The sequence below is a fragment of the Amblyomma mixtum genome, chromosome 8 (assembly GCF_055824585.1).
Source record: "Amblyomma mixtum isolate Tamu chromosome 8, ASM5582458v1, whole genome shotgun sequence".
Lineage (NCBI taxonomy): Eukaryota > Metazoa > Arthropoda > Arachnida > Ixodida > Ixodidae > Amblyomma > Amblyomma mixtum.
Genome location: NC_143019.1, coordinates 141,919,138 through 141,939,503, shown reverse-complemented (window position 1 = coordinate 141,939,503; position 20,366 = coordinate 141,919,138). Strand labels below are relative to the sequence as shown.

Below are 20,366 nucleotides of genomic sequence, written 5' to 3'. Positions count from 1 at the left end.
TAGCTACGGATATTATGCGTGGCATATTGCAATCGCTCAGTTCAGCCTTTGGGCGCGGCCGGGCAGCCACCAAACCACGTGACGTCACGTCACCAAACCCCGTGAAAAAAAAGAAAGAAAAAAAAGAAAAACAGAAAGAAAGAAAAAAATTAAAAGGACGGCTGAGCATGCTGGCGGTTGCCATCGCCCCGTTTCAAAGGGGGCGCTCCTATCCATCCATCCATCCATCCATTCATTCATACGCCACGGAGGAAAAGCTGCTGAGAAAATCGAGTGCCGCCAAGCAATACCTCGCGCAAAAAGACCGCGCAATATGCAACGCATTCTTGGCTTAACCAAGCTAAGCCTGGGCCAATTTTTGCTTTCGCAATTACCGGGCTTAACCAAGCTAAGCCACACAAATTTTTTTTTACATTGCAGTGGAGGCTAACGATAAGCGGCCTGAAAAACAGCACAAAAATATGCAGCATTTTACTACACAACTGATGTAATAACAACGATACGCAAACAGCCTTCCTCTTTTCCTAAACTGCGGTGCGTTCTATTGCTACCTGTCATGAATAGCCAACTAGCCCGATCAGCCACGCTCGCAACATACGCAATAATCGACAGATTTCATAGGCGAACTACGCTCTTGAGAGAATGAACCATGGTACCATAGAACCATCAAACCATGGCAGAGACAAAGGGCGCTGGGATAGTAGAGACAACAAACGCTCGAGTTAAAGCTCAAGTCAAGCGTCTTTAGTGTTAGTGTTTGCTGTTGATTGCACATCTCTCTCTTGGCGCTGGTACTATGTTTAATCTCGTGAACAGCAACCAACCTGCCAGCTGTGTGCTCTTAGCGACCTAAGCTCTTGTGGCAGGGAGCGTATAACGATTAAGATTGCTTCAAACATAGTGACGCAGAGTGGAAAGTTGGTAATGTTGGTATTAGTTAATTTTGATGGAAGAATAACGCAAGAAAGGGATAAGAAGCTTGAGGGAACGCCCGACGATGCATTACAGTCAACAAATGCGTTTATTCACACGCTAGGTGTAAATACGGCGCATAAAAAAAAAACAACCAAGCATAGAAGACAGATGGCAGGCTGCTAGAGAAACATGGTATCTGAGATCCTTGTGTCATGTGGTGCTGTGTACATCGGCCAAACTGGCGGTTGCATCAGTATGCGACTGACTGAACACCGCAGAGCGATAAAAGATGTCACAGAGCTCACCTTGCTTGTCACGCGAGAAAACACCAGGAAACAGATAAAACCTGTGAAGCCCACCTAGAGAGAACATCTGTAATCTCTGAAAATCATCTGAATATCATCTGAACATCAGTATCAGGAGACTCGAGAGATTGTGCGAGGCTGCTACATTGCCAAGAGGGGTCACTGTGTGAGCGAGCCACCCCTTACACTAACGGTGAAACGGATTCTTTTTCTAGATTATCTGCTGCATATTTATACCCATCGTGTTAATAAACACATTTGCTAATAGTAAACGCTCGTCCTGTGTTCCTTCAAGTCTCTCAACCCTTTTTTTGCGCTGTCCCGTAATGACAATGCTTCAAATACCCTTTATGTCATAGAAAAAATAAGCAGGATGAAAATCAGTGCATGAAAGCGCAATACGATCAAGTTCCATTCCCAGTTTTGTTGCCGCTGAGCTGGAATCAAGCAAAATTATATTTCCTGTTAATTATGGGACAGTTTTAACATGCAATCTGAAAAATTATCTTCGCTAAAATGCTCTAGAGTTTTTGTGGCAACGCACTGGCAGCCTAAGTCGCCTATGCCACGACGCAACGGACGAGAAAATAGACCTGAAGATGAGACAAATGCGTAGAAACGTGCTGTGAGTGGTAAGGTGCGGCCGGTTTCCTTACCAAGGACTACAAACAGAATCGGCAGCCGGCAGCGGACCAGTGGGGATTCCGGTGAAAAATAATAAATCGCAAGCCGATAAGCCAGGGTCCTTTCTTGTCGGAGCCGGAGCGGAAAGGTAAATCTTGCGCGTTTTCACCGTGCTGCTTTTTCAAAGCCGCTGTCGGCAGGAAACGTGTCTCCAAGTTAAATGCCAATGACAAAAAAAGAGCGCGTGCTGCTCACGGAGGCAGTGACTATGCGCTCTTCTCGAGCGCCTGCCTGCCGGAGTCAGAGCTAGCCTCCCTGCCGTCGGTGTTCGTCATAATTTCGTCAATATCTTACGTAGTATCATGGACGGTATTACCGGCGCACTCTCGAATCGGATCTGGAAAGACTGAAAATTCAATCGCGAATATCTCAATATCTGTTGCACTTAGGGACATGCTGCAAATTGTATTAGCTTTGAATCTTTACAATCTTAAATATTGCGGTTGCAATGGGCAGCGTAAAGCAAAGAGTTAAAAAACAATTAACAAAATTTGGCTGATTAATTATATAAATTTTATCGCTATGGCCTTATCTTGAGTCCGTCGAGCCGAATATACATTCCGTGAAGGCGCGTTCACAATACTATCAGCGCCTTTTAAAAAAAAAAATCTGTAAACGGTAACAAAAAAGCACCCTGTATATAACGGCGGTGTTCGGCTTGCTGTGTACGTCGTACGGCCGCTTGATGACATCACCGTGTATATCTTGCCATCACTGGGACTTTCTGTACCATCTGCTAGTACGCACTCTAACACACACACGCTACTGGCTTTTCTTGCAATAGGACTAGTAATGCTTTTGCATTAATAACAAACCGCCATTGATGAAAACCCCTCAGCTAGTGGTACGTCATCCTGTTCGTCATCGTATTCGCAAAAAACCTGCAATTGCAAAGTGCTTCTTCAGTTTATGGTTTTTTGCATTGTCGGCGCCATCATCCCCTCCAATAAAGTCGTCCCGGCCGGCGATGTAAGCTCCGAGCAGCTGTGCCACGACGAAGCGTTGCGACGTGCCCACGTTCGTCCAACCATGGGGCGCGCTTCATACACGCGGTAACATCGCAGTTGATTGATAGCCGACTGGGCATGCGACACATACCACGTGACCGGCTGAACCAACATGGCACACCCTAAGCCTTGTATCCAAGGTGCAAACGTTGCTGCCAGAGGTCGATCTCCGACCGAGCGCTTTAGTTTCGACTTCAGCGTTGCCTCTATCTAGTGCCTACTTCGCTTCTCCTTTTAATTTAGATAATTTGCCAGCGGCCACACACGCATGTGCTGATTTATCCAGTAGGCCTGCTAACCGGAGGGTGCTTGTGTTATTCACTCATTGCTCATGTTTCAGGAGATATTGAAGGTTGAAGGTTTATCTCCGCAACTAGGTGTTGCGAGGACAGCCAGGGAAAAAGCTGTATAGACAGCTTGAGAGGTCCTGACTTCCTCTTACAGTGCAGCATTGACGGTGGCGGATTACAACATCAAACTAAAGTATTGAAACTAACCCTGGTCCCAACAACAGTAGCGGGTACTGGCAGATCTTCAGAAACTAACCGCACGCCAAGCTGAATTAACAGCCGAATCACAGGACCTGAAAACTCAAGTGACTACTACTGATAAAAGGATAACCGAATTATGCATATGAATGGCCGATCTTCAAACGGATTACCAAGCACTACTTCCTCTCGGAAACGACACTCAAAACATGTAGGCTGATACAAGCAACGTGGATCGTATAATCCACAAACGAGAAACCCGCATAGATGACGCTGAAAACAGGTCATGCCGGAACAACCTCATTGCTAAGTTGAAGTATGGTCATGGCCTGTTATTTAAAATTTTACTGTTATTATGCGGTGATGTTGAGAGCAACCCTGGTCCCGGTTTTTATACACACGATACGAATTCGGATAATAAGTAATTAATGGCATTTACGCTGTAATAAAACGACTGTAACTTCGCCAGTCACAGTTCCTTCATAAACTTCATATGCTTAAACAGCAGCAGGACGCTAAAAGTACGTCCTTAAAAAGTTTACGGGGCAGGATCACTGCACTAGACAACGACATGCATTTCTCACGGCTGGCCGCAAGGGCTGGCGATTCAAACGCATCACAGTATGTTGACACATTGACCAGGGACGTTACCCATCTTAAGGCCTGTTTTGAAGATGTTTCCAATAGGTCCTTCTTGGTGGGAACAGCCGAAATAACAAAGCGCAGACACAGAAAGGAACACATAGAACGTAGAACACATAGAACGTAGACGTAGATGTGTTCCTTTCTGTGTCTGCGTTTTGTTATTTCGGCTGTTCCCACCAAGAAGTATCAACCAACTAGCTCAGTTTTCTACTCTTTTAACGTCCAATAGGTCCTGCAGGAATAAGTTGCTTATTCTAGGTCTAAATGACTCCGCAACAGAGAGCTGATCTGAATCTGAAAAAATGCGCGCGAATTCTTCCCTTCTCCTCTTAACCAAAATGTTGCACCTGAAAGCATCGAAAGGACTCATTGAATAGGCCGTTTTGTTGAAAGCAAGCACCGACCGATTTTCGTTAAATTTTGAAGTTATAAAGTCAAAGACAATATCTTATTGTGCGGTGCTAACCTAAAGGACACTAAGTTTGCCATACGCGAAGACGTCACGCCCGCAGTCAGAAAGGCACTCTTCAGGCTTTCACAATACGTACGTGACGTGACTTTTCCTTCCAAGTTTGGATTTGATAAGCTCCTCGGCAACAAGAAGTGTTTTGTCTATGATTCTGAACATGACCGAGTCGGCGAGCTTGGAGAATGACAAAAAAGGGACGCAACTGTCCGCTCCGCTTCTCATGTCCACCTTTCATTCTATGCCCTTGGCGTCATCAAATTTTGAATTGATAACTGTTCGTCGTGAATTGCAAGAGTATCAAAACTGAAATTGCACCCTTGTTTCCTCTCTAAAACCTCATATTATAATTGGCACTGAATAGTGGCTGGTCAATTCCGTTCTCAGATTTGAAATATTTCCCACCGGTTATGACGCGTGCCGTAGCGAGCGACACTTGCATAGTGGAGGGGTCTTCTTACTTGTTGGCCCGTGTTTTAGCTCTTCATTAATAACAGCGCCCCTATATGGTTGCGAGTAAGTATGGAGCAACCTTTGCCTAAACAATAGAAAGAATTTGGCTATTGGCTGAGACTACCGTCTTCCTCCTTTACCAACCCGGTCGCTTTCAGTTCGCTGTCTGATTTTCTACTCAGCTTAAAGAATGACTTTCTTTTAGGTAGGGACTTCAACATGCCTGATTTCAAATCATCATCATCATCAGCCTCACTACACCCACTGCAGGGCAAACGCCTCTTCCATGTCTCTCCAATTAACCCTGTCCTTTGTCAGTTGCCGCCACTGTATCCCCGCAAACTTCTTTATCTCATCCGCCCACCTAACTTTCTGCCGTCCCCTGCTACGTTTGCTTTCTCTTGGAATCTACTCCGTTACCCTTAAGGACCAGCGGTTATCTTTCCTTCGCATTACATGTCCTGCCCAAGCCCATTTCTTTCTCTTCATTTCAACTAAGATGTCATTAACCCGCGTTTGTTCTCTCACCCACTCCGCCCTCTTCCGATCTCTTAGCAATACACCTATCATTTTCCTTTCGATAGCTCGCTGCGTTGTTCTTAACTTAAGCTGAACCCTCTTTCTTAGCCTCCACGTTTCTGCCCCACAGGTGAGTACCGGTAAAATACAGCTGTTGTATACTTTTCTCTTCAGGGATATTGGTAAGCTACCATCCATGACCTCAGAGAACCTGTCATATGCGCTCTACCCCATTCTTATTCTTCTAGTTATTTCCCTCTCATGATCCGGATCTGCGATCACTACCTGCCCTAAGTAGACATAAACTCTTACTACTTCCAGCATATCGCTACCAGTTGCGAACTGGTGTTCCCTTGCTAGGCGGTCGAGCATTACTTTGGTTTTATGCTTGTTAATTTTAGCCCCACCGTTCTGCTCTGCCTGTCTCATTGATCATGCTTTGCAGTCCTAGTCCTGAGTGGCTTAGCAAGGCAATGTCATCAGCGAATCGCAAATTACTCAGGTATTCTCCAGTAACTCTTATCCCCAACTGTTCCCATTCCAGTCCCCGGAATACCTCCTGTAAGCAGGCAGTGAAGAGCATTGCCGAGATCGTGTCTCCCTGCCTGACACCTTTCCGTATTGGAATTTTATTGCTGACTTTGTGGAGAACTATAGTAGCTTTGCAATCGTTAAAAATATCTTCCAATATTTTCACATAACACTCTTCTGCACCCTTATTCCGCAATGCCTGCATGACAGCTGAGGTTTCCACTGAGTCAAATGCTTTCTCGTAATCAATGAAGGCTATATATAGGGGTTGGGTATATTCTGCGCATTTCTCTATCACCTGATTGATAGTGTGAATGTGGTCTATTGTCGAGTATCCTTTAAGAAAGCCTGGCTGATCATTTGGTTGACTAAAGTCCAAGGTTGTCCTGACTCTATTAGCGATTACCTTAGTAAATACCTTGTAGGCAACGGACAATAAGCTGATTGGTCTGTAATTCTTGAAGTCCTTGACGTCTCCTTTCTTATGAATTAAGATAATGTTAGCGTTCTTCCAAGCTTCTGGTTCTCTCGAGGTCACAAAGCATTGCGTATACGGGGTGGCTAGTTTTTGTAGCACAGTCTCTCCTCCGTCCTTCAACAAATCTGCTGTTACCTAATCCTCACCAGCTGCTTTCCCTCTTTGCATTGCTCCTAAGCCTTTCTTTACTTCCTCCTTCGTTACTGGCAGGATGTCCCATTGCTGTGCTCGACTGCCTCCCTCAGTAACTTGGTCATTACATTCGGTACTGAATAGATTTGTGTAGAACTTTTCGGGTAGATCTAAACCTCTTCATACGAGCCTTTCTTCAATGTCTTCATTGAGTTCACTACTAATGACCTATATCAGTACATCACTGAGCCGACACGGGAAACTGAGCACTTTTTCTTCTGCTTTTCTAATCAGTTATCTTTAAACGATAACATATTCAGTAAGATTCTAAATTGATCAACACCACAAAATAAATAACTTAAAAAAATCCCCTGTGCCCCTTGGTTTCTGTGGCTGTTGGCTTCTGTCATATTTATAACGAGCCCCTCATCCCCTTCCCTTGTTTGCTTAATTGCTTAGCGAGGGCCTCGATTCTGTCAGCCTTGACGCCTTAGGAAGCATAAGAGGGTTCTCACGCAGCTTCCACCCTCTCCGTTCGATGACGTTCTACGTCACACCTGCGGTAACTCAGGACGTTCTACGTCCGCCGCTTGTGAACGTGGGTGGCGCTGATGAACACTCTCAAGGTTAGGATACTTGTAAACATAAATACCCCCGAAAGCAGAAGAATTGACAGCCGTCGCCGTAGCTCACAGGTAGAGCACCGGACGCGTAATTCGGAGGTCGTGGGTTCGGATCCCACCGGCGGCAGGTGGTTGTTTTTTCTTCTGCTTTTCTAATCAGTTATCTTTAAACGATAACATTTTCAGTAATATTCTAAATTGATCAACACCACAAAATAAATAACTTAAAAAAAAAATCCCCTGTGCCCCTTGGTTTCTGTGGCTGTTGGCTTCTGTCACACTCATCTTCAGTGTTAGATTTGATGATCTGGAACCGGCCTTCAGTAATGCGTGACAGTGTGATCATACCAGGAATAGGCGACCACAGTTATGTTGTCGCTAACGTTCGGTATTTTCCTTATTTGATTCCAGAGGTCGACCTCGTTAGGTTTTCATTTTAATAAGGGCGACTATACATCAGTGAAGAACGAACTGGCGTCTTTCCTTCCTGAATTTATTCATGTAAGCCAGCATTTAGACTGTAGTTCCCTTTGGGAAGTGTACTGTGCGATGTCAGTGCACGTTAAAGAACCCCAGGTGGTCGAATTCCGGAGCCCTCCACTACGGCGTCTCTCATAGCCTTAGTCGCTTGGACGTTATACCCCATAAACCAAACCAAACCAAACGCTTTGGGAAGTATTCAAGATTAAGCTGGAATGCCTAATTGATCTTTATATCACATCTACAGGTCTTTCTGGAAAGTTTCGCGGCGTCAAACCGTGGATCACGCGGCCGACCAGATGCTTATCAGGGGAAAACATCGCCTTCTAGAATCATACAAAAAAAATCGACGCCATGCAGCATTGCAGTCTATTCGTGTTCTTGGCTGTACACTAAAAACTCAAATTAAAGCTCATAAGCATTGCTTTTCAATGACTTGGGATCAAAACTGCGTGATAATCCCAAAGAATTGTGGACGTTGTGAAAACACAACGGACGTGAACCAGTCGGAATTCCGAATTTAGACCTCGATGCTGAGGTCATTACTAATTATGGCGATAAGTCATGCTGCTTTAATGCTTGCTCGCAGTGTGATTTTGCGCCAAGGTACATCGGAGAACTTCCATTAACTCGTGAATCTGTAACTGAAAACATGTCTTAATTGGTTTTACTCGCCAAGGTATATTAAAATTGCTTAGTAATATCAATTCATCTTCTGCCGGTGGTCCTGATAGTGTACCTAACTTTCTTTTAAAGTCACAAGAGAATGAAATCTCTCATTACTTTGTCATCATGTTCTGAACATCTCTTAACTCGGCGTCTCTGCCAAATGACTGGAAAAATCATAATGTGGTACCAGTGCATAAAAGTGGTCCAAAAATCTTTATTGTTAATTAGCGACCGACTTCTTTAACCAGTGTGTACTGTAAAATGTTGGAGCACATAATATATAGCGCAGTCCTAAAACACCGTGACTCTCATGACTATTGAAGCGGAACAAAGCAGGTTCTTACAGACCACGCAAAACTCGGTTCTGGCAGAGCAACCTGCAGATGGCATTGCCGAATTAGATAAACGGGTTGAAGTTCTGCAGGCGGAGGTCCAACGCTTCAGCCAAAAACGAGGCTTATTTGCCCGATTGTCCACCTCCATACTGGTGACTTATCGACTGTGCGGCGAAGTTATTTATTGGGTGAGTTGGTGACGATATTGCGTTGGTGGCTGCTTGTTCTATTATCATCATCATTTATTAACCCTTAAAGGTCCCGTTAGGGACATTTAAGACAAAGCTCGTCTCCTTTACTACAAATTCTTATCGCATCCCAACCACATACTCTCTTAATGACATACCAGTTGAAAGAACTTCCACTTACAAGTATCTAGGAGTTTACCTTCAATCAGACTTAACCTGGAACTATCATATTAACTTCATTCTAGCAGCTGCTAACCGTTCTCTTGGCCTTTTAAAACTTAACCTTCGACATGCTTCGGCATACGTGGGTAAACTTGCTTATATTACACTAATTCGACCTAAGACTGAGTACGCTTCCGCCATATGGGACCCAGATCAAGCCTACATCAAAGATAACATAGAAGCCCTGCAAAATCGTGCTGCTCGTTTCATTTATTCCGACTACTCACGTTTTACTAGCGTCACCGCGTTAAAAGCTCGTGCTGGTCTTCACAGCATTTCCCATCGTCGTAAACTCTCCCGATTAACTCTTTTTCACAAAATTTACCATCATCCTTTGCTTCACGACGATTTCTTTCACTTACCCACAGCAGTGTTTCCACGCCGTGACCATCCTTTCAAGATCAAACGCATCACATGTCACACTTCAAGTTTTGCCAAATCGTTCATACCCAAAACCATTATTGACTGGAACCGGCTGCCTTCCACAATCGCAACTGAAACTAACGCGAGATCATTTCATGAACTTTTAAAAAATCAAAGGGATGTGTAGTTTTCTTCTAGTTCTGTTCTGTTCACCGTAATGTGTTTGAGTTTCGCTTTTCGTTCTGTTTATTCCGATGTTTTTATTTTTTGTTTGTTTTTTGCGTCTTGTTGTTCCGCCACATTTCGATTGTTGCTAACTACCAGTTATTGCTAAACGGAGAAAAAACCAGTCACACAAGACGACGGACAAGAAGAGTGTACACACCACAACGACTGGACTAACAACTGAAGTTTATTGGAAAATACATGGTCCGAGCAAGGCCAGCAGAGCATGCGCAACAGCACCATCACTAATCACTGCGCAAAAGAGACAAAGACAAGAAATCTAAACTATCGTGGACGACCTAAAAAAGCAAATTCTTTTTCAAGTAGGCGCACCGAAGTTGTGCTTATACAATCAGAGCCTAACAAACCGATATGATATGCCTCCAGTATTTCCCGCTCCTGTTTTCCCTTGCCTCTACCAAGAATGGTGGCATTGCTAAACAAAGGATAACAGCCACATTCATTGCAATGGCGAGGCAAGTTTGCACCGCCACCGGACCCCAGGGAGGAGTGATGCTCACGAAGCCGGTCATTAATACACCGGCCAGTTTGGCCGATGTAAACTCTCTCGCATGTGAGGGGGAACTTGTACACCACCTGTGCGACACATGTCGTGAAGCGATTCTCATGCTGCGTTGTGCAAACGTGGTTCCTTTCCCTGCCTCGAGAAATGCGCGAACACAGTCCCGACAGCTTGCAAGGAGCAGAGAACACCATGCTCACTCCCTGCTTGGCCGCCACTTTTTTCAAGTTGTGGCTCACTTTGTGCACGTACGGCATGACCTCGAACTTCTTTCGTTCAGTTGGCCCAACGTCAGTCCTCTTCGTGAGTCCTTTCTTGAGGTTCTGAAGCAGCGATTCAGCCACTGCCTTCAAAAGGGGTTTAGGGAACCCAGCGGCTTCCAAACCTTTGCATTGATTGTCAAGGCTGGTTTTGATGGTATGGTGACAGCTTTTTCCCAGTGCATTGCGGAAACAGCTCATCGCAATCCCTCTCTTTACAATCTTAGAGTGCGCAGAACCGAAAGGTAACAAAGCTTTCTTACTTCTAGGCGAAAACATCCAGCATAAATGGCCATCGTCAAGGAATGTTAGTTGCAGTTCTAGGAACCTGATAGAATGATTGCTAGGGAGTTCATGAGTAAAATTAAGAGTGCGTGAAGAAGCTTTAAAAGCAGTCAAAACATCGTCTACTGCTGCGGGCAGAGTGTCATTAGGTGAAAGGTCTAAAAATACTAAAAAATCGTCCACATACCTAAAAACTTTGCACACACGCTTGTCATGAAGTAAGTTTTGAAGTGTTCTGTCAAATTTTGCTAAAAATATCTGGGAAAGCACTGGGGCAACGCTAGAACCAATACATATTCCATTTTTCTGAAGGAACAAGGAACCTTTGAATTCAACAACAGTAGATGACAGGTAAAAAGATAACAACTCCAAAAAAGAATCAACCGGCATGCCACATGCGTTCTGAAAGTTCACAGGACTGCAATAATCAATAAGATCACGCACGGCTGCAAAGAGTTCATCATGGGGAATGCTGTAGAAGAGGTCCTCAATGTCAACCGAAAAAGCCGTGGTGGCACCGGGGATGCCGAGATTAAGTGCGTCAACAACCGCAGCCGAGCTGGCCACGCTATACAGGAAGGGCCGTCAACTGCTGCTGAAGAAATTGGCTCACTACCTTCTGCCATGAACCCGTCTCCGTAACGATGGCTCTCAGAGGGCAACCCACCTTGTGTGTTTTAGCTGAAAAGAACACTTGCAGGCGGTCACCCTTGCTTTTCATGACACCATTCGAAAGTTTCTCCAAGTTGTTTTCTTTCAGGAGCTTCATGGCGGCGGTCTTTATCCTTGAGGGCTTCCGACTAGTAGGCACGAAGTTCTTCGACACAGCAGCCAATGCCTTCTCTCCAAAAGACTTTGTCGGGAGGACCACGAAGCCACCTTCCTTGTCCGCTTGGAGGAGGGTCAGGTCATTTTCGATGAAGTGGTCGACAACTCGGTTTAGCGCTCGTTTGCTCTGCACAAACTGCTTGCCATCAACCTTCAAAAGAACGTCCACCCCTTCAGACAAACAGCGCTGTTTCTCATCCTTGTGTGCTTTATCAGCCAGCCGATGTACGGTGGCTAGCAGCTCATGGCTCCTTAAGCTTGGTGTGAGGCTGTACTTAGGGCCATTTTTCAGCAGGTCATCAACATCCTTGGGCACTGTCGCACCTTCCAGGTATACAACTGAGGCTCTGTTTTCCTTTGCCCGTTCTTTTTTTGGCAGATGCACCCTCAGCTGATTCCAGAACGCTTCCGCTGCCTGGCCTGCCAAACGGCGGTGCTCCTGGAGGCAGCGAGCTCCTGACAGCTCGTCACGTCCCGCGAGGCACAACACTCGCAACCAATCAGTTGTTAGTCCAGTCGTTGTGGTGTGTACACTCTTCTTGTCCGTCGTCTTGTGTGACTGGTTTTTTCTCCGTTTTCAATGTACCAACTGGCCCGCATTTCAACCCTTCTGCAGTTATTGCTCTTTTCTTGCTTCTTTTTTGCCCTGTTACTCACGTTAAATGTTTTTATGTATACAATTTGTTATTTTTACCACCCCCTATGTAATACCCTCGTGAAAGAGGGCCTTTAGGGGTATCTTTAAATAAATTACATAAGGGGGAGAGGTGGTACAGGGGTGTTCAGCAGTCATACATGAATATAAATATAGAAGGAATAGAAATATAGAAGGAATATAGAAATACAGAAAAATATAGAAAATATAAAGTATAGAATAGAAAAAAAAGTAGAACAAGACGAAAAAGACAGAAGTAACAAATTCAAATAATCAAGTCATGACAGAGTGTAGCAGAATTATAAACAAAAACCGATTACAACCTTCGGAAGTAGAACAGGCTGGTCAGTTTGCAGGGCTTGGGAGCTAGCATAGGGTGCAGGAAAAAATTATTTGTCGTTGAGATGGTCGATTAGGAGCTGTCCGAATCTGGAAGGATTAGTCTCAATGATGATGTGTTCGGGGAGGTTATTCCAGCTTTCTATCGCACTGGGAAGGAAAGATTTCTTGAAAGAATTGGTGGAGCCGTGCAAACGCTGTATGCTTAAGGAGTTAAATAAACGACGAGATGATCGTACCGGAGCTCGTAGAAGGTTTTCTCGAAGTGCTGGAAAGTTAAAGTACAGTTTGTGAAAAAGACAAAGAATTGAAGTTTTCCTGCGAAAGGACTTGATGCCGAGAGATGATTTCAACGCTGTGATGCTGAGCTGAGATTTATACTATGAGGTGATGAAGCGTGCTGCCCGATTCTGGATGGCTTCGAGTGAATCTATCAAGTAGGCCTGGTGAGGAGTCCATGTTGTTGAGGTGTATTCTAGTTTAGTCCGAATGTATGTTTCATATGCTAGTTGTCTGGTGGCTGCGGTGGACATGGAAAGTGATCTCCTGATGAATACGAGTGATCTGGAGGCACTAGCACATAGTTTCGTGATGTGATTAGCCCAGGTTAGGTTGGTTGTTATCTCGATGCCGAGGTACCGGTATGAATTAGTTTGAGACAGCGCTATGGAGTTCAGGGAGTACGAAAAATGAAGAATCGAACGTTTACGTGAGATGTGCATGAACTTACATTTAGAAACGTTGAGCTGCATTAGCCAGTCGGAACACCACTTCTGAATTCGGCTTAGCTCATCCTGTAATAATTCCTGATCACTGCTATTGTTGATGCGGGGATAAATGACGCAGTCGTCCGCAAAATGAAGGACAGATTATAAAATACCAGATGGCAAATCGTTGATGAAGATTAAAAAGAGTAATGGAGCAAGAACCGATCCTTGGGGAACCCCGGAGATTACTCTAGTAGTTTCAGATGCATGACTGGCGATGACGGTGAATTGCAAGCGATTAGTTAGGAAACAGTGCATCCAGGATAAGACAAGCGGGTCAAGCGACAGAGCTGAGAGTTTGGAAAAGAGACGCTGGTGAGGGACGCGATCGAATGCCTTGGCGAAGTCTAAATAAATTATGTCGGTTTGGAAGGCAGAGTCTAGATTTAAGTGAAGATTAGTCGTAAGTTCGAACAGTCGAGTTTCGCACGAAAAACTTGCCCTGAAACCATGCTGATTGGGAAAGAAGAAACGGTTGTGGTCAAGGTGACATGCGATGTGCAAGTATATTATATCTTCGAAAACTTTACAAGAGATACATGTCAGTGAAATTGGTCGATAATTTGAGGGGTAGGAGCGATCTGCAGCTTTGAAGACAGGTACAACTTTGCTTAATTTCCAGTCGTCTGGAATCTGACTAGTGTTAAGAGACTGGGCAAAAATGAGTTGCAAGATTTGGCTTGTGAAATATTTAGTTGCTTTAAAAATGTTAGCAGGGAGGTTGTCTGGTCCAGGGGAAGTGGATATCTTTAGATTATCTATGAGTTTTAAAATTCCCTCTTATGTGATGGTAACAGGTAGCATAGGTGCATAATTTAGACTTGGCACGGAAACGATGCTTGCTGTTGGCTCCTGGGTAAACACGGACGTGAAATAGGAATTCCTGACGTCGGAGCGCTCGGAAACTGGAACATCGGAGCCGTCTCGTGCCTTCAGGGAAATATTGTGCGAACTGTTTTTATTGAGCGTGAGCAAGTTCCAAAACTTCTTAGGGTTTACCCGCATATCTCTATAAGATTGTTACAGTAGAATTTTCGTTTTGAAGTTCGTAATAACTGCGTCTATTCGTGCAGACTTGCAAAGTATTTGTCCCACTTCCTAGCGCATCCTGATTAATTTGCATTACGGAATAGGCGTTTTTTCTTTCGCGACAACTTCCTCAGCGCATTAGAGTACCATGGTTTATTGGCATCCCCTCGAATGCAGATGAGCGGGACGTAAGCTTCTATAAGCGATAACATTTTCTCTTTAAAAAGACACCAGTTATTATCCTCATCCCTTGTTATCCATCCCTCACGCTGTAGCCATGGGCTATGCACTGTAGCGCAGACAAATGCGCACAAATCGCTTGCCCCTTGTGCAACCCCACACGCTGCTCAGCTCTATTATATAGAGCTGTTACACTTCGTGGCGCGACAACTGCAGCAATTGACAAAGGTGTTGATCACTAACCTTCCTTTGGTTTCGTAACTATGGATACCACACTCAAGAGCGACCTATATGCGTGCAATCGAACTGCCGGGGTTTCCTGAACACGCTAGGTGAGATGCGTCGATTGCGCTTCGGTAGACTTCCTGCGTGGGCATTATTTGTATAAGAGACAATTCACCCCCCCCCCTTTCCCTTTTTGGATTTACTACCTACTCTTGCCCCACTATGCAAGACAGCCGTACCAGTGCTGCCTCCCGAATGCCTGGAAAGGCAGCCGTATATACCTATAGTGACTTGTTAGCCTTTGACTGGAGTTCCACTGGAGCCTTGGTGCAACAGTTGGCAGGAAGTTATGGTAGTGCTAGTTCATCGTCCCCGCACTGACGTGATTACAAGCCGGAATTACCAGTTGAGTTACTCACGAGGTCTAAGTCGTCAAAACTATCCAATAAAAGCACTCACAAGGAAAACCGAATTCTGCAGTCCATAGACTCACACTTAAAGTCGAGACTATCATCCTAACTTCCTCGCCATCTAGAAGCTCTTTGTCATCGATTTCGTCTAAACACAGCATTTACAAAAGCCTTACAGTTCCGTTTAGGTGAATCGAAAAGACCGTATTGCGATAACTGGGGCTTAGAAGACAAAGTAGAGCATATTTTGTTTGAATGCCCAGCGTATGCTGAGGAGCGTGAACATTTTGAACATCTTATGGAATCCCCCATTCCGGCGCCTCTAAGGCTCGACTGCGTATTAGAACCCTTAGCCGGCCATGGGCAGCAGATATGCGCTACAAACTTTTTATATGATTATTTAGATGACATTCGTCTTCTAGACAAAACTAATCCCTCCGTTCAGCACTCTCACTGCACATGCTTTAGGCAGTAATCTTTGTCATACCATTTTCTACACCTCTCCAGTTCGGTCTTTCTCTCTTCGAATCCCATCCCCACGCAGAATAGGAAGTTAGCAGATTTAAACGATGGCTGAATTTTGTTTTTCAATTGAAGATCTCTTTCTCTGACGTGATTCTTGTGTCGTACTACATGCGTCCCTATAGTGGCAGAGGTCCTCGCCTGCAGCTAGGATGGATAGCTCACATTCGTTGCACATAACCCGGGACGCCTTATTTCAGTTAGCAATCATAATATAAGCCAAGGCAGACATGGGGCTATCTCTAGGAAGTGTAGTGCTGGACATATACCGGGTGTCGCAGCTAAATGTAACCAAACTTTTAAAAAAGGCGAAGTGTCCTAGTCCAGTGAAACCAACTCAGGGTTTTTCATAGTCGCGTGGCCTAATCTTGAGTATTTTTTCGCTCCTCAAAGTTAATTCATTAGTTCAGTTTAATTAGCTAACTTTTTAATTATTAACTTCAGGAAGAAAGTGTCAAAGCAAAAGTTTTAGATCTCCTCGAAAAACAGCCAGTAGTGCTGTTTACGTCAAGTTACGATTTACGTAGCTTCATTTATTGGCCTTAAAAGAAAGTTGTCACGCGACCAGCTGCTCGCTCACTTCTCTGCCCCAATGGGCACCCAAAGTCTCATCGAGGAGAGGACTTCAGAAAAAATAGGTTTTATTCTTTACGGCGCGTCTTGGGACGTTGAAGTGGCATAGTTTTAATGTGGAAGCTTTTTCTTATTGTGCGGGTTATGGTTAAGGTCGGTAAAAAAACTAGTTTACGTAAATATTACTTTGCTGCAATTGTCTCAGTAAGCTGGTTTTCAAAGCGATCTACAACTTTTCCATTCACACTTTGTTCCTCACGTCAATAATTAAAAAGTTAGTTAATTAAGCTTAACTAAATAGTCAACCTTGAAGAACGGAAAAAAATACTGCAGACTAGGGTCACACGACTCTAAACAACCCTCAGCTGGTTTCAGACGGCTTGGACACCCCGTATTTTTTAAAGCTTAATTACATTTAGCTGAGACACCTGGCATAATGAGGCAGAGTTCGAGATTCTCGGTTCTTCAGGCACCGCGACCCGCCGTTTGGATCATGCCCATTCTCCTCCCTCCTCTCCAGACCTGACATGGTGGTGTGGAGACTGCTGGGACAGCGGTCACCATCCCATGCTCGTCGCGGTAAACGCTGTTGCCATGTCACAGACTGGGACTTGTTCATGACGCACTCAGCGACTGCCAGCTATCAGCCTCACCGAATCCGCAGATAGCTTTGTCCATAGCATATCAAAGCAACTCAGTAGAATTTGGCGGAGGAAAGACGACCGCCTCCGGGCCTGCACCTTCATCGGTCTTTACGGGCGGCCCGTCATCGTGCGGAATTCACGGTCACTCGAGGCCCGCTGTCATCGCAACGCCGAGAAACATTACACAGGCTAACAGCTGCGGCACGCCGGCATGAAAAGCGCCTCTCTCGTCAGCGGTTGCAGGACTGCTGCGCGTCTCTTGGATCATGGTCAACGACTGCTCCTACATTTCGTTCCAAGGAAATCAGCAGAAGTTCAAGGATCCGCTCGCTCTCCATGTCTTCGTTCGAGGGCCGAGGCAGATGCGAACCCAGTTCGGATAAAAGGTCACCAGGACTTGATTTCCGGCTTTCGATCCGACTCCGGCACCGTTCACCTACCCGAATTCTCTTTCTTAAGAAGCGGGTTCGCCTACAAGCAAAGAGGGCCTCAACGGTATGCAGAGCAGGGTGTGTTGCTGGGCAAGTTGGTTTGACATCCTGAACATGCAGCACTGACAGACGAAGGACAAAGGAGAGACGACGCACACAGGGCGCTGAAGCTGTGTGTGTCAGCGCCTGTGTGCGTCGTCTCTCCTTCGTCCCTGGTCTGTCAGCGCTGCATGTTCAGGGTATGCAGAAGCCGTTCACCATGTTTGAGGTTCTCGTGGGCATAGACCAAACGAAACTGTGGAAAGATAGTGGGCCAGATAGGCTTACAAATCACGACTTCAAAAATATTGAAGGCTTGGCACTGGAGTAGTTACCTGAGGCTGTGAACACGACTTGGAACACCGACGATGTACCAACCTCGTAGAAACATGCTCAGGGCGGATCCGGATCCCTAAGTCCGGATCCCTAAGACCGGGCGTGCCACAGTATGTAAGCTACTAGAACGGATGCTAGCTGCACGGCACTCACGGTGGCTTGAAAAGTATCATTGGTACCACCCATCTGAGACCGCCTATCGAGTGCTACTAGGAGGCAGACCTTTCAGAATTCATGCACTTCTAACCATGAAGTCTCACAAGGCCTATGACAACGTCAGCCACACAGCGATTTTGGCCATTCTCCATTGGCTGCATTTCCACCCCGGGTATGCAACTTTTTGAGCTCGTTCTTGGAAGGTGTCTCCATCGCCGTATGCCTCGATAAGGAACGTGTTGGCCACTTCTCATTTAATAAGGATGTATCTTATGTATTCTTGTTGGTCCGGTTATTATTTAACACGGCAGTTCTTCCTTTGGCATGGAAACTTTATACCATTCCTATATTTTTTATTTGATGTATGCGGAAGATTAACAGTCTGGTTAGTACACACGAACCTTAGTCGCCAAAAAGGCCTTAAGACCGCTCTGGACAAGACCACTCAGCGGTGCACCAATCTGCCTGGCGCTGTCGGTTGAAAGGCAAACTTTATATATATTACAAACCAGTCGGGTAGAAGCCTCCTTCGCCTAACACCTATATAGCTGTTTTTGAACGACCAACTCCTCATTAAAGCCTCTTCGATACGGGTGCCAGGTGTCGAGCTGGACAGCTCTGGATCTGCAGCAACATGGATTCCATCTGCGCTACAAAATGCAGCTGGTTCGCCAAAATGCCCAGAAAGCAGATTGTGTCTCCTCTAATATGGCTTGGAAGTTAATGTGCTCTGTGTTGCAGCCTCGGCTCGTTTACCAAGCACGGTTCCAACGCCTTAAACTAAGAAATTGGGAGTGCTTGGAAACAGTCAACAGAGGAGTCATGCGAGTTCGCACCGGTCTTTGCTTGACCTTTGTTCAAACACTACATGAATCCAATCTTCCCGATTTTAACTCGCCTTGAGCAGGTGGCTTTGCGGAGAATACGGGTGGGTGCTACGCTGAAGCCTGCGGTTGGGGCCTCCTGGACATGCTATATTTCCCTAATGACTTGCTCTTTCGGCACCGCACCATTACAGAGACGACGTTAACTCACTTCTTCCTAACCCGCCCCGGACTTCGGCCGGCACGCAAGCTACAGCTCGGCGCCACGGTTTCCACCCCAGCCGACCACAAGGAAGAAAAATCTGGGCATATGGACCCAACCAGGATTTCTGCCATTAATAGTATACACAGGCCTGCATATATACAAATGACTGTCTTGTGCCGAAGGGCACAATTGCGAAATAAAAAAAAAAGTAAATTTTGCAAAATCGGCTTTGCTTTATCACAAAATCTTTATATAAACTCACCTTGAAGCTGTCGGTAGGGTCATGAATGTGCTTGCCTTCGTACCTAACGGCTAGTAGGACTAAAACCACTAGAAAAACCTTAGATATCATGGCGGTCATCTCGCACGAAAGAGTAGACAACTCCGACTGGTGTTGTGTAGCACGGCACACTACTCCTGCAATAACTGGATGAGACCAAGCAATCCTTTTATGTCTGCTGGAAGCGGGAGGCCTCACCGTTCGCCTGTCTTCTTGTGACTGCTTCCTGACATTTCCGTGTCACAGCTGCTTGAACTGATAGTTCGTGTCATTTACTGCGTTGTTGCTAATAGCATCGAGCTCGGAGATGGAACGACAGTGCACCTCGAGACATAAAGTTATAAATAAACAACTTCTGTCTGGCCATCACCTGTGCTTTCGCAGCATTGTAATATACTAGGGCCCTCCGCCTCACCGTTCGCCTGTCTTCTTGTGACTGCTTCCTGACATTTCCGTGTCACAGCTGCTTGAACTGATAGTTCGTGTCATTTACTGCGTTGCTGCTAATAGCATCGAGCTCGGAGATGAAACGACAGTGCACCTCGAGACAGAAAGTTATAAATAAACAACTTCTGTCTGGCCAGCACCTGTGCTTTCGCAGCATTGTAATATACTAGGGTCCTCCGCCGCTTATAATAAAAAGTTAAAAATGTCTATTGTCTGTTGTTCGCTGCAAGGATATTGGCCTTCGATGTACTAGAAAGCTAAAATCATCAAAATGATTGTAAAAATAGAAATACGGGGAGCAAGAGAGCTGTCGGATAGGAATTCGTGCTGGATCAAATGTAGACACGTTGGCGGCTTCTTACGCTATAATTGTTCGGCGGATAAACACTGAGAGTTCAACGCAAGCTAACCCCAACGACCGACATCTCATACTGGTTTGACCACGAAATAGATTTCTTGACCTGACAGATGTGTACTCAACGTTGATGCCACTACTTTATTTCTGTTTTATTCTTCATTGCCATGTATCACTGACTGGGCAGGCCATGTTGTTTGTTTGACATGTATGTAGTATGTATCTACCCCTGCAATTATGCTGTCACGGCGCTGCAGGAAAATTCAAATAAATATGCTTCCTTGGTTTAGGTTGAAGAAAAAGACTTGTAGGAGGAAGTTTTTGC

General features: G+C 45.3%; 1 pseudogene; it reads right to left on the bottom strand.

Annotated features, from left to right (window-relative positions):
• Window positions 1-19,472, bottom strand: part of LOC149334667 (uncharacterized) — a 67,007-nt pseudogene extending 47,535 nt beyond the window's left edge.
• Window positions 19,473-20,366: the final 894 nt, after the last annotated feature.